Source organism: Solanum dulcamara, chromosome 1 (assembly GCF_947179165.1).
Source record: "Solanum dulcamara chromosome 1, daSolDulc1.2, whole genome shotgun sequence".
NCBI classification, from domain to species: domain Eukaryota; kingdom Viridiplantae; phylum Streptophyta; class Magnoliopsida; order Solanales; family Solanaceae; genus Solanum; species Solanum dulcamara.
Genome location: NC_077237.1, coordinates 50,411,490 through 50,423,763, shown reverse-complemented (window position 1 = coordinate 50,423,763; position 12,274 = coordinate 50,411,490). Strand labels below are relative to the sequence as shown.

The 12,274-nt window shown below is 32.6% G+C and overlaps 1 long non-coding RNA gene across 4 annotated transcripts; it reads left to right on the top strand.

The window, feature by feature from the left end:
* Positions 1-1,339: 1,339 nt before the first annotated feature.
* On the top strand, positions 1,340-8,677 carry LOC129887966 (uncharacterized). Of its 4 annotated transcripts, XR_008766523.1 has the most exons (6): positions 1,340-1,407; positions 1,853-2,474; positions 2,566-3,261; positions 3,388-3,561; positions 8,150-8,245; positions 8,573-8,677. It is a non-coding gene; the product is annotated as an uncharacterized LOC129887966 (long non-coding RNA). The 4 variants fall into 4 exon arrangements; XR_008766525.1 differs by having other exon boundaries at positions 1,853-1,970; positions 8,150-8,677; XR_008766522.1 differs by having other exon boundaries at positions 8,150-8,677.
* The last annotated feature ends 3,597 nt before the right edge of the window (positions 8,678-12,274 follow it).

Genomic DNA, 12,274 nt, shown 5'->3' with positions numbered 1-12,274 from the left:
CAATTTATCTATTGTATAATTTTTTAATAAATGGCAAAAAATTTAATCTAACATTTTAAAGAACTTTTATGCTTTTAATATGATATATATGTATTTATGATAGAAGTTGTACGTTAAGAGTCTTTATGGTAGAAACATTAGTAGTATGTATTTATGGTGGCAAACCAACCGGCAATTGGTAAGCGTAACTGTGGGCTCTTCTCTTTGAAGAATTTGAGTGACTATTTTGATTTGTATGAATAGAAAAGGGTTAAAATATTTAAACTACCAAAAATGAATTAAAATGTCCATTAATATTTGGTTGATAAATACCCTTATTGTTAATAGTTTGATTTAAAAATACCTAAATTAGTAACTCATCATTAATTTTCATTTAGATAATGATATTTTTTTTTAAAAATAAAATAAGAAATATTTTTGAATTGAAAAACGATAAGTATTTGTTGATATAATTTTTGATTTTAAGGTTTAAGATATAACAATCATAATATCATAAAACATGAAAAATTATTATATTGATTCAAATCATAGAATATCATTAAAAATATCGTTGATGGAATTATTGTTAATCTTTTTTCATTTTATGTTTAAAATCAACAAATATATAGCAAATATGTGTCCTACTTCAATTTGGAAAAAGATATCAAGGAATAATAATATTTTCTAGTTTATTAGAATTTTTTTATTGTATTTAAATGAAAATTATTGATGATATTATTATGATATAGATATAACATTGTGATACAAGTACTCCCTCCATCTCATATTAGATGAGCATCTTACTAAAAATGTTTGTCTCATATTACTTGATCACTTACTAAATCAAGATAGTATTGGTTACATTTTTTCTATTTTACCCCTATAATTAATATGACCTTTTGAATGTAAACAATTTCTAATACTAGCTATTTCTATACTCTATATATATTGCATTGATATAAATAAAGGGTAAAATGACAAAGTTTTCCAATATATTAATGATTTCTTGTGTAAAGTTGAAGTGTACATCTAATATGGGACGAAGAAAATATGTTATTATTTGCATTATAGGTGTTGCTACACTTGAGATCCTAATTGCCACATATATAAAAATATTTTAATAATAAAGATATTAAATTAGTAAAAAAAATTTAAATTTTTTTTAAAAACATGTCTCTAATCTAAAATGCCATTAGAAAATGACTATTTAATCGTAAAAACAAATGGAAGTTTAACCATATATATGGCCCAATAATACTTTATTGAAGAAATTTTTACTTATATATATTTTATTTTATTATTTTTATTATCGTATATGGCATATGCTTAACTTTAATAGCCTTTTTCATTAAAGTTGTCTGTTTGCCTAGGGTATAGCGACTCTTCCTCTCCCAAAATCCTTTTTGGACGATATCTTCCCCATTGAAGGTAAGATCTTCGGGTTCTTCAATTGTTATACTTTCTTCCACATTGTTTCCCACATTGTTGAGGTGATGTTACTTGTTCGTTTTGGTGTTTTTTGCTTACTTGTAAAGGCTTCTTCTCCATATTTTTAATGTTGAATTGTTTTTTATTTCATCAACTCTCTTCGATTTTTGAGGTGATATTACTTGTTCGTTTTTGGTGTTGTTTTCTCTGATTTGTTGTGTTTCCTCTTCAATTTTATTGTTGAATTTGTTTTATGCTATTTTGGGGTTTGTTTCATTTTTTAGGTGATGTTAGTTGTTTGATTTTGGTGTTGTTTGTTGTGTTTTTTTTCTCTGATTCAAAATATGTTCTCCGTGCTGTTCAAAATCCTTGCATTTATTATAGTTTTCTCTTTTAAAACTATTTTTTCTGCTTTGATTTTGGTGTTATTTTTTGTGGGTTGCAGGAATTCGAATTTTCTGCGATGAAAGAGACATTAACACCTTGGAGAAGTCCTAAGATTCAAAAACCTCATTCAACTGAGAGTTCAAGCTCAATTCAATCAGTCATTGTTGTTAATACAGGTCAGGAAACCCCTGTTATGAAAAGAAGAAAACAAGGTCTAAGTAACATTAGTCCTGTTGATGTTGGTTATAGTACTTCTCCGCCGTTTGGCACTGAGTTGAATGCAAATATCCCGTCATTCAATTTAGGAATTTCTCAAGAAGACCCCGCCCCTGTCAAACCTACAGATAACTTAGAACTTGACCTAGTAAAGAGCAGTGATATCAAACCTCCAGATAAATTGCAACCTATTGCAACCTGACACAGAGAACAACACTGAAGCTAAACGTCAGCCGAAAAGAAAATCATTTGCGAAAAAGCGTGTTGAATTTGCACATTTGAACTCTAAAAAGAGAAAAATAGATATTAACATAAAACAAAAAGAAATCGTTGATGATGACGACAATGATTTTGTGGATGAGGTATCTATTCGAAGGTCAACGTCTAAGGTTAAATCTGGCAAGAAGAAACATAGGAGGAACCGACTTTCAAAAAATGACACCACTATGAATGACTTTGACAAGGTTTAGTCTAATATTTTCTAATTAAGTATGTAATTTTTCTTACAGTCCTTATAGTTACCATTTATAAATAGACATTTTAATTTTAATGCAGAATCAAAAATTTTGAAAGTTGGCTTCTGAAAATTATTCAACTGGACACTGGAAGGCGTATACAAACTATGAGGTGATTGATGTAATCAAAGCTAAGTTGTCTCCTGCCCAGTTTGAATTTTTTAGAAGAACATGTTTTGAATATTTTATTGATCTTTCGAAAGTCAACACGCAATTGCAACTTGTTCACTATTTAATGAACATAGAGTTAAATCTAACCCCAAATGATGTTTTTGCTATTGAAGTAAATGGAGAGAAGCTGTTTTTTGACTTAAGAGAATTTGATATTGGTTCTGGCTTAAGATATGTTGGTGATAGCGACATTTCGTATGATCCCGAAGGTCCATCAGAGCTCATGATGACGTACTTTGCAAGAGAAGAAGCTATTGAAAAAAAGATGTTAGAAACATTTTTCACAATATCGTGTGGTGTGATAATCCTGATACTGTTAAATTTGTTATTTTGTATTTTATTGAGGAGTTTTTATTCTCTTATGAGACTAGCGAGTGGACAGTTCCTAAGAAACACTTTTATTTGGTTGAGTCTGATGTTTTTAATGAATATCCATGGGGCGTTGATGTATTTCAAGAGTTGTTGGATAGTGTCAGGCATGTCCTTAAGACTATTACCCAATACTACAAGATAGCTGATTTGCCCCTAATTGGAGAAGCTCATGTTCACTATGAAAAAATGCAAGGTATAACTGATAATATACATATTTTATATAGTTTAATTAATTTAATTTTAACTCTATCATTATACCTGATCAGCTTGTTATAATATGCCCTAATATTACACATTTTTTCTTTGATTTGTATTTCAGTACACAAATATTTCTGCGTCTGATGAAGAGCTTTCAAAGTTAATATTTTTGGATCAAAGGAATTACAATTTAGAAGTGTTGACTATTATTAATGGAAATTCAGCAAATGGTTTCACTCATGCTCAAGAAGAATTGATTAAAGAGTTGAGGGAATTAAAAATGCAGCTTCTGAAGGTATTATAAGTATATATATTTTTTATATATGTGTTGTAAATGTATTATTACTTAGAATGACTATTTGTTTTTAATTTTTTTTTTGTTAATTTAATCAAACAACAATCAAAAAGCACTTGAAGACTAAGTTGAAGAATATTTCAAGAGTTTGAAGCAATATGTGATTGATTCCGATTTCAATTTGTTAAATGATATCAAGTTGTTGTTTAACAAAGCACATGAAAATGAGAGTCTTCATAATGATCATGTTTTTGAGGAATCATTGAGTAGGAAAAGAGATGGTACTTGCTCTAATGTTCGAAGTACAAATACACCTGAAAGTATAGGCATTAGAGATGTGTTTTCTGGTGGAAGAGTTTCTAAAGAAGGTATTCTTATTTATTATCCTTTTTTAAAGATCATTGTCTTAGAATTAAAAATTTATTTGAATTCATTTTAATTTCATATTCCTATCTCAATGAAATTTTTTATCTATGTAAACAACCATCAAAGCATCAATTCTTTTTGATGATTCATGTTCACCCGACAGAGTTTTAAATAATACAGATAGATTTTTGTCATAACATATTTATACTTAATAGATTCATAATACCATCAAACATCTTATGTAAAACAATGTACGTATTAGATTTATTATACTATTAGACACACTAGTGTTTAAACTGTAGGACTAGTTTAGACATGTTAATACTGTTACACCCCGTACTTTGGTACCTTGGAACGCTTCGTAAGCTTCTTAAGTTTCTGGGAAGGCTCTTAAGTTTCTTAGAAGTCGTCATGTGAGTCGGATAATCTATAACACTATCAAATAATCCTAAGGAAAGGAGAAGGAGATACTCCATAAGAGAGAGGATTGGAAATAGGGGTACAAGAATCCGAAAGAAGTTAGGGGATAAGTAGTGAGTCGTAGGACTCGACGTACTTGTGAAAGCTATTATTTGGGACATTTTGCATACTAAGCTACTTGAGTACACATCGAGCTTAAGTAGAAAGGAACACATAAGCTCTTAAAGTGAGACGAGATTACGAAACTATGGAAGAGAGATAAGGAGACGACGCACCTACTTGAAGCAAGCAGGTGATGCACCTACTTGAAGCAAGTAGGTGACTTACCTACTTGGGGTGGACCCCATGCTTCCACGTGGCAGCTTTGGATTGGCCGCATGATTGGGATGGCGCCCTAGGAGGCTGCCACGTGTCACCCCTAGAAGGCTGCCACGTGTCACCCCTAGGGGATGCCACGTGTCACCTCCTAAGAAGGTATATATATATATATGTATTACATGCTGTACATAGTTCATTCTTCAGCATTTAGAATAAAATAAAAGAAGGAAAACCCTAAGAGACTAAGAGAGAAGGGCGACGGCTTTGGCCAAAGTGAAAGGTAAGCTCCGATTCCATTCCGTAAATTAATTATTTAAGGTATCCCTCGGTTAAATGAAGGTGTTTAACAACTTAAATTAATTAATTGGGGAAGCAATATAGGGCTTCAAATAGCCATCAAAGTTCAACCGCAACAAGAGCTTCCAAAGCCAATTTTCAGCAAGTTTGGGAAGCCGTTCGTTAAGGTATGATGTGGTTATTTTCTCCCACGTTTTGGTAAGGATTTGGAAATATTATGAGGGTGTTAATAACATAAATTTATGGTTTGAATCAGCACCAAAAAGATACAAACAGTCCACTACTTTTCAGCACTCTAAGGAACTTCCGAGGCTAGGTTTTGGCCAATTTCGGGGAAGGTAAGGTATTTTCTTTCAATTTGAAGTTTATGGTGTTATAATAGGGTGTTTTATACATATTTTATGCTTCTAGAAGTGTAAGAACTTCATATAAGTGCTGGACGTTAAAGACAAACTAAATTGGAGTCGCTATAATTGAATTGTAGTCGAAGCAAGGTGTTGTGCTTATGGTGTGGTGCTGCAGGTTGTGGTGTTGTGTTGCAGGGCCTAAAAGTATACTAAAAGGGGTGTGGGATCTTCTGTTTGTAGCCACCCGACCCTCCGTTTCGTATAGTTAAAGGTTTTGCAAAATGGAAACTAGAAACCCTATTTTGGTATCGTGGTTTCGAGCGAGTCATTTGCAGTTGTGTTGTATTATGTTGGTATGAACTGCTTATACATGTGCTACAGGTTGTTGTTGTTGGTTGGCTGTAGTTATTAGGAGTGTAATTGGAAATTCGGATAGGGCATATTATAGGGGAGGTGCTGCCCGATTTCCGTTAATGCCTTAACTAGTTAAGGAACTAGTCGAGAAGGCGAGCGAGGAAATGAATATTGTGAATACTCGTAGGTAATATAAGATGCTGGAAAAGTCTAAGGTGATTGATATTCATATTGATTCCATGTTAAATAGGTTTGGAGGAGGACGACGTGAACGCGATTAATAGAAGTACGTAAAAGGTATGTAAAGCTATTCCTTTTTTTTGGCATGTTTTGGTATAAGTATGTAAAGCTAGCGTTTCCTTCTTTTGGCGTGTTTTGGCATGAGTATGTAAAGCCTATCTTTTGTTTCTTTGGGCATATCTTAGATTTAAGTGACAAATGATATGTGTATGAAGCCTGGGGTAATTCTATTCATGAGCTCTGACCATGATTCATAATTCATAATTCGTGTTCACAGTTGAATGTTAAGACTCTTAAAGTAGTTAAGCTTCCATTCCTCAAGTCTTCTATATGCTGAGAAGTAGTGTATGTAAAGTTATTCTTCCTCTCTTTTGGCATGACTTAGGTGTAAGTATTGTGTATACGAAGTTGAAGTTATTCCACTCTTAAAACTCTGAGTGTGAGTTAAGGCTCTTATTCACTTCTCGATATTAGAACTCCTGCGATAGTTGAGTTATGGACTTGTAAGTCTTCTACATGACTAACAGTAGTACACTTGAAGCCTATTCCTTCCTTCTCTTGAAATGGCTTACTGTAAGTGAAAATATGTATGATATGAGTTAGAGATAGTTCCATTTATAGGCTCTGGATGTGACTCATGACTTGTACTCACTCTTGAATGATAAGGGTCTTGAAGAAGTTGAACTATGACCCTCGAGCCGTCTATAGGCTGAATAGTGATGGAATGTGTAAGCTCCTATACCTAGAGGCTTCGGAACATATTTTATGGTGATACCTGAGGGATGTTTGACATGTTACCAAGTCTTATAGGCACATATATGCATTGTTATGTGATATGTGGATCGGGCCGTCGTTCCTCGGCATTATTATATGATATGCATGTATACGGATCGGGTCGTCGTTCCTCGACACTAATATATGAGATACAGATCGGGCCATCGTACCTCGACATTATCATGCGATATATGGATTGGACCGTCGTTCCTCGTCATTATTATGCGATATGTGGATCGGACCGTCGTTCCTCGGTATGTACTTGCTATATACATGGATCGGGTTGTACGTCCCACAATGCTAATAATATGCATATGCCTATCATGATAGATGATGTGTTTGTAACACCGAGTTCCTGAGTAGGCCGGATACGGTACGTGATAATGGTATACATGACTTCATTTTTTGAGATGCAGGTACAGTACCCTATTAAATGCTATACTTGGTTTCCTACATCCCTGTTTCAGTTGTTATCTCAGTTATGTATGCTTATATACTCAGTACATGTATTGTACTGACCCCCCTTTCTTTGGGGGGGCTGCGTTTCATGCCCGCAGGTATAGATGTTCATTTCGGAGATCCGTCCGCTTAGGATTTCCGTCAGCTATGTTGAAAGTGCTCCACTATTTCGAAGCCTGGCTTGTGGATACTGGTCCTACGATGTATATATTTATTTATGCAGGGGTACGGCGGGGGCCCTGTCCCGCCATATGTTGTCGTTCCTATTCTTAGAGGTCTGTAGACATATGCGTGTGGGTTATTTAGGAGTTTATTTCGGTTATGACTGTGCGATATGTTGTAAAAGCTATTATGTTGTGGCAGCCTTGTCGGCTGGCTTTCCCTTTCATGACATGATGCAAATGAAAAAAGCTACACGTGTATGAATATTTTATCACCCACTGGGTTTATGTGTTTGGTTCCTATATCTAGGAGACTATATGAACATGAAAAAAATTCTAACCCATTGAGGTTTTTGTGAGAAGTATCACGTTATACATAGTTCAATTTGACTATAGTCGACATATAGGTACACGGGGGTCCAGGTCGGGCCCCAGTCGCAGCCCACAGAGTTGGATCGTGACAAACACATATCTAATGCATTTGATAAATCAGACATGACCAAAGGCAAAGACCTCGTTGGAGTTGTAATTTTATCTTTATTAGCTGATGTGGAAGATTGTGGTAAATCATATATTTTTATTTTTATGATGTCTTGTATAACTTACATTTATATATTTATGTAATACATTACACATATTCAATACACTATATTTAATATATTTTTATACCAGATTTATTTAAAGGTGGAAACTCTGTTGGTGGCCACGTTGATTTTTTGTCTTCATTTTATGATTTTTTGTATAACTCACGTTTGTATATTTATTTATTACCTCTTATATCTAATAGATTTGATATATCACATCTGACCTAATGTGAAGATCCTATTGGAGTTATTTTTTCATCTATATTAGGTGATGTGGAAGATAGTGGTAAAGCAGGTGAAGATGTTGTTGGAGTTGATACATTAGACCTGCCCAAAAGTGAAGATCCTGATTTGGAAGACCAAGGTAAAGGAGATAGATGCATATCTCAATATACATACCTGTTTAATACATTTCATTTATATGCTTATGTGACTATTATTTTTAATAACTTTAGATGATATTATTGTCAATTTGCCTGATTGTGGTTGTGAGACAACAATTGAAAGGAAATCAATTTTCAACATTTGATGACTTTGAATTTTCTGATAACTTGACTCAGTTATTAAGTGAGGCAAATAAATAAAAAGAAGTGACACCTGAAAATCTCACTAGAACGAAAAATTCAGGGAAGCTTGTTAAGTCCCCGTATTTACAAAAGTTTGACTCTAGTGCTGCTGTTTCTGTGCCAAGTCAAGTTTTTCAGATAAAGCACCCTTTTGCTACTGAAATTGGTGTAGAAGTTGACACTACTCTGATGAATTAATTCACATCTTGGCTAAGTGAAGGACTTTCAAAGAAGAGGTTAGTAAAGTACCTTTTTATTGATTTTTTTTCTATGAAAAGTATTCTTACTTACTTTTTGGTATTGTTCAGAAGAAAACTCCCTTACCTAGTTGTAACTCAGGACATTAAGCCACCACTAGAATTGAGTGTTACTTTGATTAAGGAGAAGGAATGATTCTATAATTGGCGCACTGTGGACGACAATGGGCAGATACAATTAGTCTTTTATGTATTCTTATTTCGTAAACAACATTACATTCAACTTTTATCTCAGACGATTTACTAATTTTAAAATATAATTACAGCATTTTGACATAATTTTGTATTACTTACGGAAGAAGGATATGTATGGCCTAAATCATAATGTGAGGTTCACCACCACATATTGTTGCTTTAAAACAAAATTGGACCATGTATTCTTCAAGTCGGTTACAAATAAAGATCAAAAGGCAAATTTGAATATGAAAGCAACTAACCCCATGGCTTGTTATATACTTGGATTGTATTTGATAGCCAGTGTTTAGTGGGACTTAGTCGACTTGGTGTTGTTTCCTATCAACCTTAAGAAAAACCATCATTGAATTTTAATTGTGTTTGATATTTCTCAGAAATTGCTCAACGTTTATGACTCTTTTCCTAAAAAGGAGGAAAGATTTTGAAGTGAACAATGTTGTGCAGATGTTTGCTGTTACCTCTCTATTTGGACATAATCAAATTTTATGTCAAGCGGTTTGATTTACTTAGAACTACTGTCTACATCAACAAAAAATTGACTGATTCTCTTAACATTAATAAGATCAGGGTTCACCTCCCAAAACAAAAAGAAGATTCATTGTAAGTTTTTATATAATTTGTGGTTTTTTTTGTACTGTACTTTTATTTTTATTTTTCTTAAAATTTATTTGTAGAGAATGTGGTGTTTACGTTGCTGTATTTGTCGAGTATGCTAGTGAAAATCAGCAGATTTCATTTAGTCTTTTGATGTTGAATATCACAGAAAGAGGTTTGGAGCACTACTATGGAGCTATGCAACGAAGAAACAAAAAAGTGGGGCTATAAGTGATGAAGAAAAGGCATGAAAGGTTTATAAGAGGAAAGGATGTCAAGCTAATGAATAGTTAATATTTAAACAGTGGCGTTATAAGTAGTAGAAAAACTATATCTTTTTAAAACACATGTATAAAATGATGATATAAGTAGTAGGTAAACTCTTTTTTGAAGCACATGCCACAGTGAATGTTGATGTTTTTGTTGTTGTTTTGTGATGTAGCACTTTTAAGAAGCGCCCTTTTTATATCTATAAATATATTCATTGCATTAATTCATTTTTATACAGTTGTAATACAGGCGATGTTGTAAGCTGTGTTATGAATATACGCACAATATCATTCTAATACACTTATGCATGTGGGTGTGTCAGTTAATACACTTGTGTTAAGTCAAAACTATTTATTCTACCAATTTAACACACATGTATTAAATCAGAGTACAATACAATTGTGTAAAATGTGCCTTTCATATGCCTTTCAGATCACCATTCATATTTACAAATGTATCGGATAGATGTGCCCAAGTCATACGTAGTCAACACAGATTTATATTTATAATCCAAAATAAGTTTAATACAATTTTAATATACTGGTGTTAATAACACAGATTGCAATCTATATACAATACATATTTAATACTTTTGTGTTGCCTTTTTTTTATAAATAACCAACATGTATAAAATGTGCCTTTGATATGCCTTTCAGAACACCATTTTCATATTCTACATAACCCAAAATAAGTTTAATATAATTTTAATACATTGGTGTTAATAACATAGATTACCATCTATATACAATACATATTTAATACTTTTATGCTTTATTTTTGTAACCCACATGTATTGAATAGGTGTGCTCAAGTCATACCTAACCACCATATACTTGTATTTATAATCCAAAATAAGTTTAATATATTTTTAATACACTGATGTTAACAACATAGATTACAATCTTTATACAATACAAATTTAATACTTTTGAGTTTCCCTTTTTTTTGACAACCCACATGTATTGAATAGCTGTGTTCAAGTCACATGTAGCCACCACAGACTTAATACCTTTTGTAATACAACTCTATATTACTTGGGGGGTAACCTGAAATGCTTTTAGAACTGTTGTTAATACATATTTAATATGATATTTTAATACAGATTTAACACACTTTGGGGGGAGGGGGAGAGGTAACCTGAATGCTTTTAAGAACTGTTGTTAATACACATTTAATATGATTATAACACAAGAATATGTAATACAGAACCATAATGTATTATAAACTATATTTAATACACAAATCTATTCGTTAAACTAATGAGCATTAAACTATATTTAATACGCTTTTAATATCATGTTGTAACACAAATCTATTAAACTAATTATAATACAAAATGACACAACCTACTTTATATATCGATATCAAACAACAAAGAAGAAGTATATGAATTTGTGACGGTTTTTAATATATTCAGTCAATATTCAAAAGTATATAAATTATCAATGTTTTCAATGTATTCAATCAACAACAAGAGAATAAAACTTATCCAACAGAAGGTTGGAAATTCAACATCATTTTCTGAAAAAAATATGCACCATGGATGGCTAAGTAAATCTGTAAAGTATGCCTCATTTTTTATTTCGAACATTTCTGCAACTCTTTCGATTGTGACCTGCTTTCCCACAATTATTGCACGAATTTTTAAGTTGCTTGCGCTTTTTGCCCTCACCTATTTTAATTTTTGTTTTTCTTGATCTTTTAGCTGCTCTTTTTTCAATTGGAGGCAGCACTATCTCAGCTGATACATGAAACGACATATTTCAAATGCTTTAATCAGGGAGATTTTACAGTTGAAGCTGGTGTGTTTGTAACAAATTTGCTTTTGTGTAATATGCGGAGCAGTAAGGTTCATAGTCAAGATGCTTTTTATTTATAACTGCTAAAGCATGTGGGAATGGTAGTTTGTCCAATTGAAATCTTTTGCAAGTGCATTTTCTATCTTGAAGATTAACTATGAAGTTTGTGATACCATCAATCACTGTATACAAGTACTCAGTTGTTTTTCGTACCTACAATTAGTAAAAATAGTTTTAAACAGTTAGAAAATGTTTAAACGATTGTAATATATTTAAATAGTTACATACCCTCATTTTGTCTGCTTCCTCTTTGTTAAGTTTCAAAATTTTATGATATTTTTGACCAAGGTGGAAAGCTGTAGACATTGCCTTTGACTGATTGTTGTTATTCCATTTCTAAACTAGCAAGCACATGAAATCGAGCAGTGGCAAAACTGGCAGCTCCTTAACTTCCTTATTTACTAAATTTATCATTTCTGCGATATTGAAAGTCATTGTCCAAGTTCTGTTCATCGAGGCATGCACACGTGACCACTTATTGTACCCAATATCAAATAAGTAGTCCTTAACTCGTTTGTCTATCCTTTCAACCCTTTTCATACTTTTATTAAAATCCAATTGAGTGTAAGACCATGCTATTGTATAGAACAATTCACTTATCTTATGCTGATTATTTTTGAAATTCTTCGTTACGTTTTTTTACAAGTGCTAG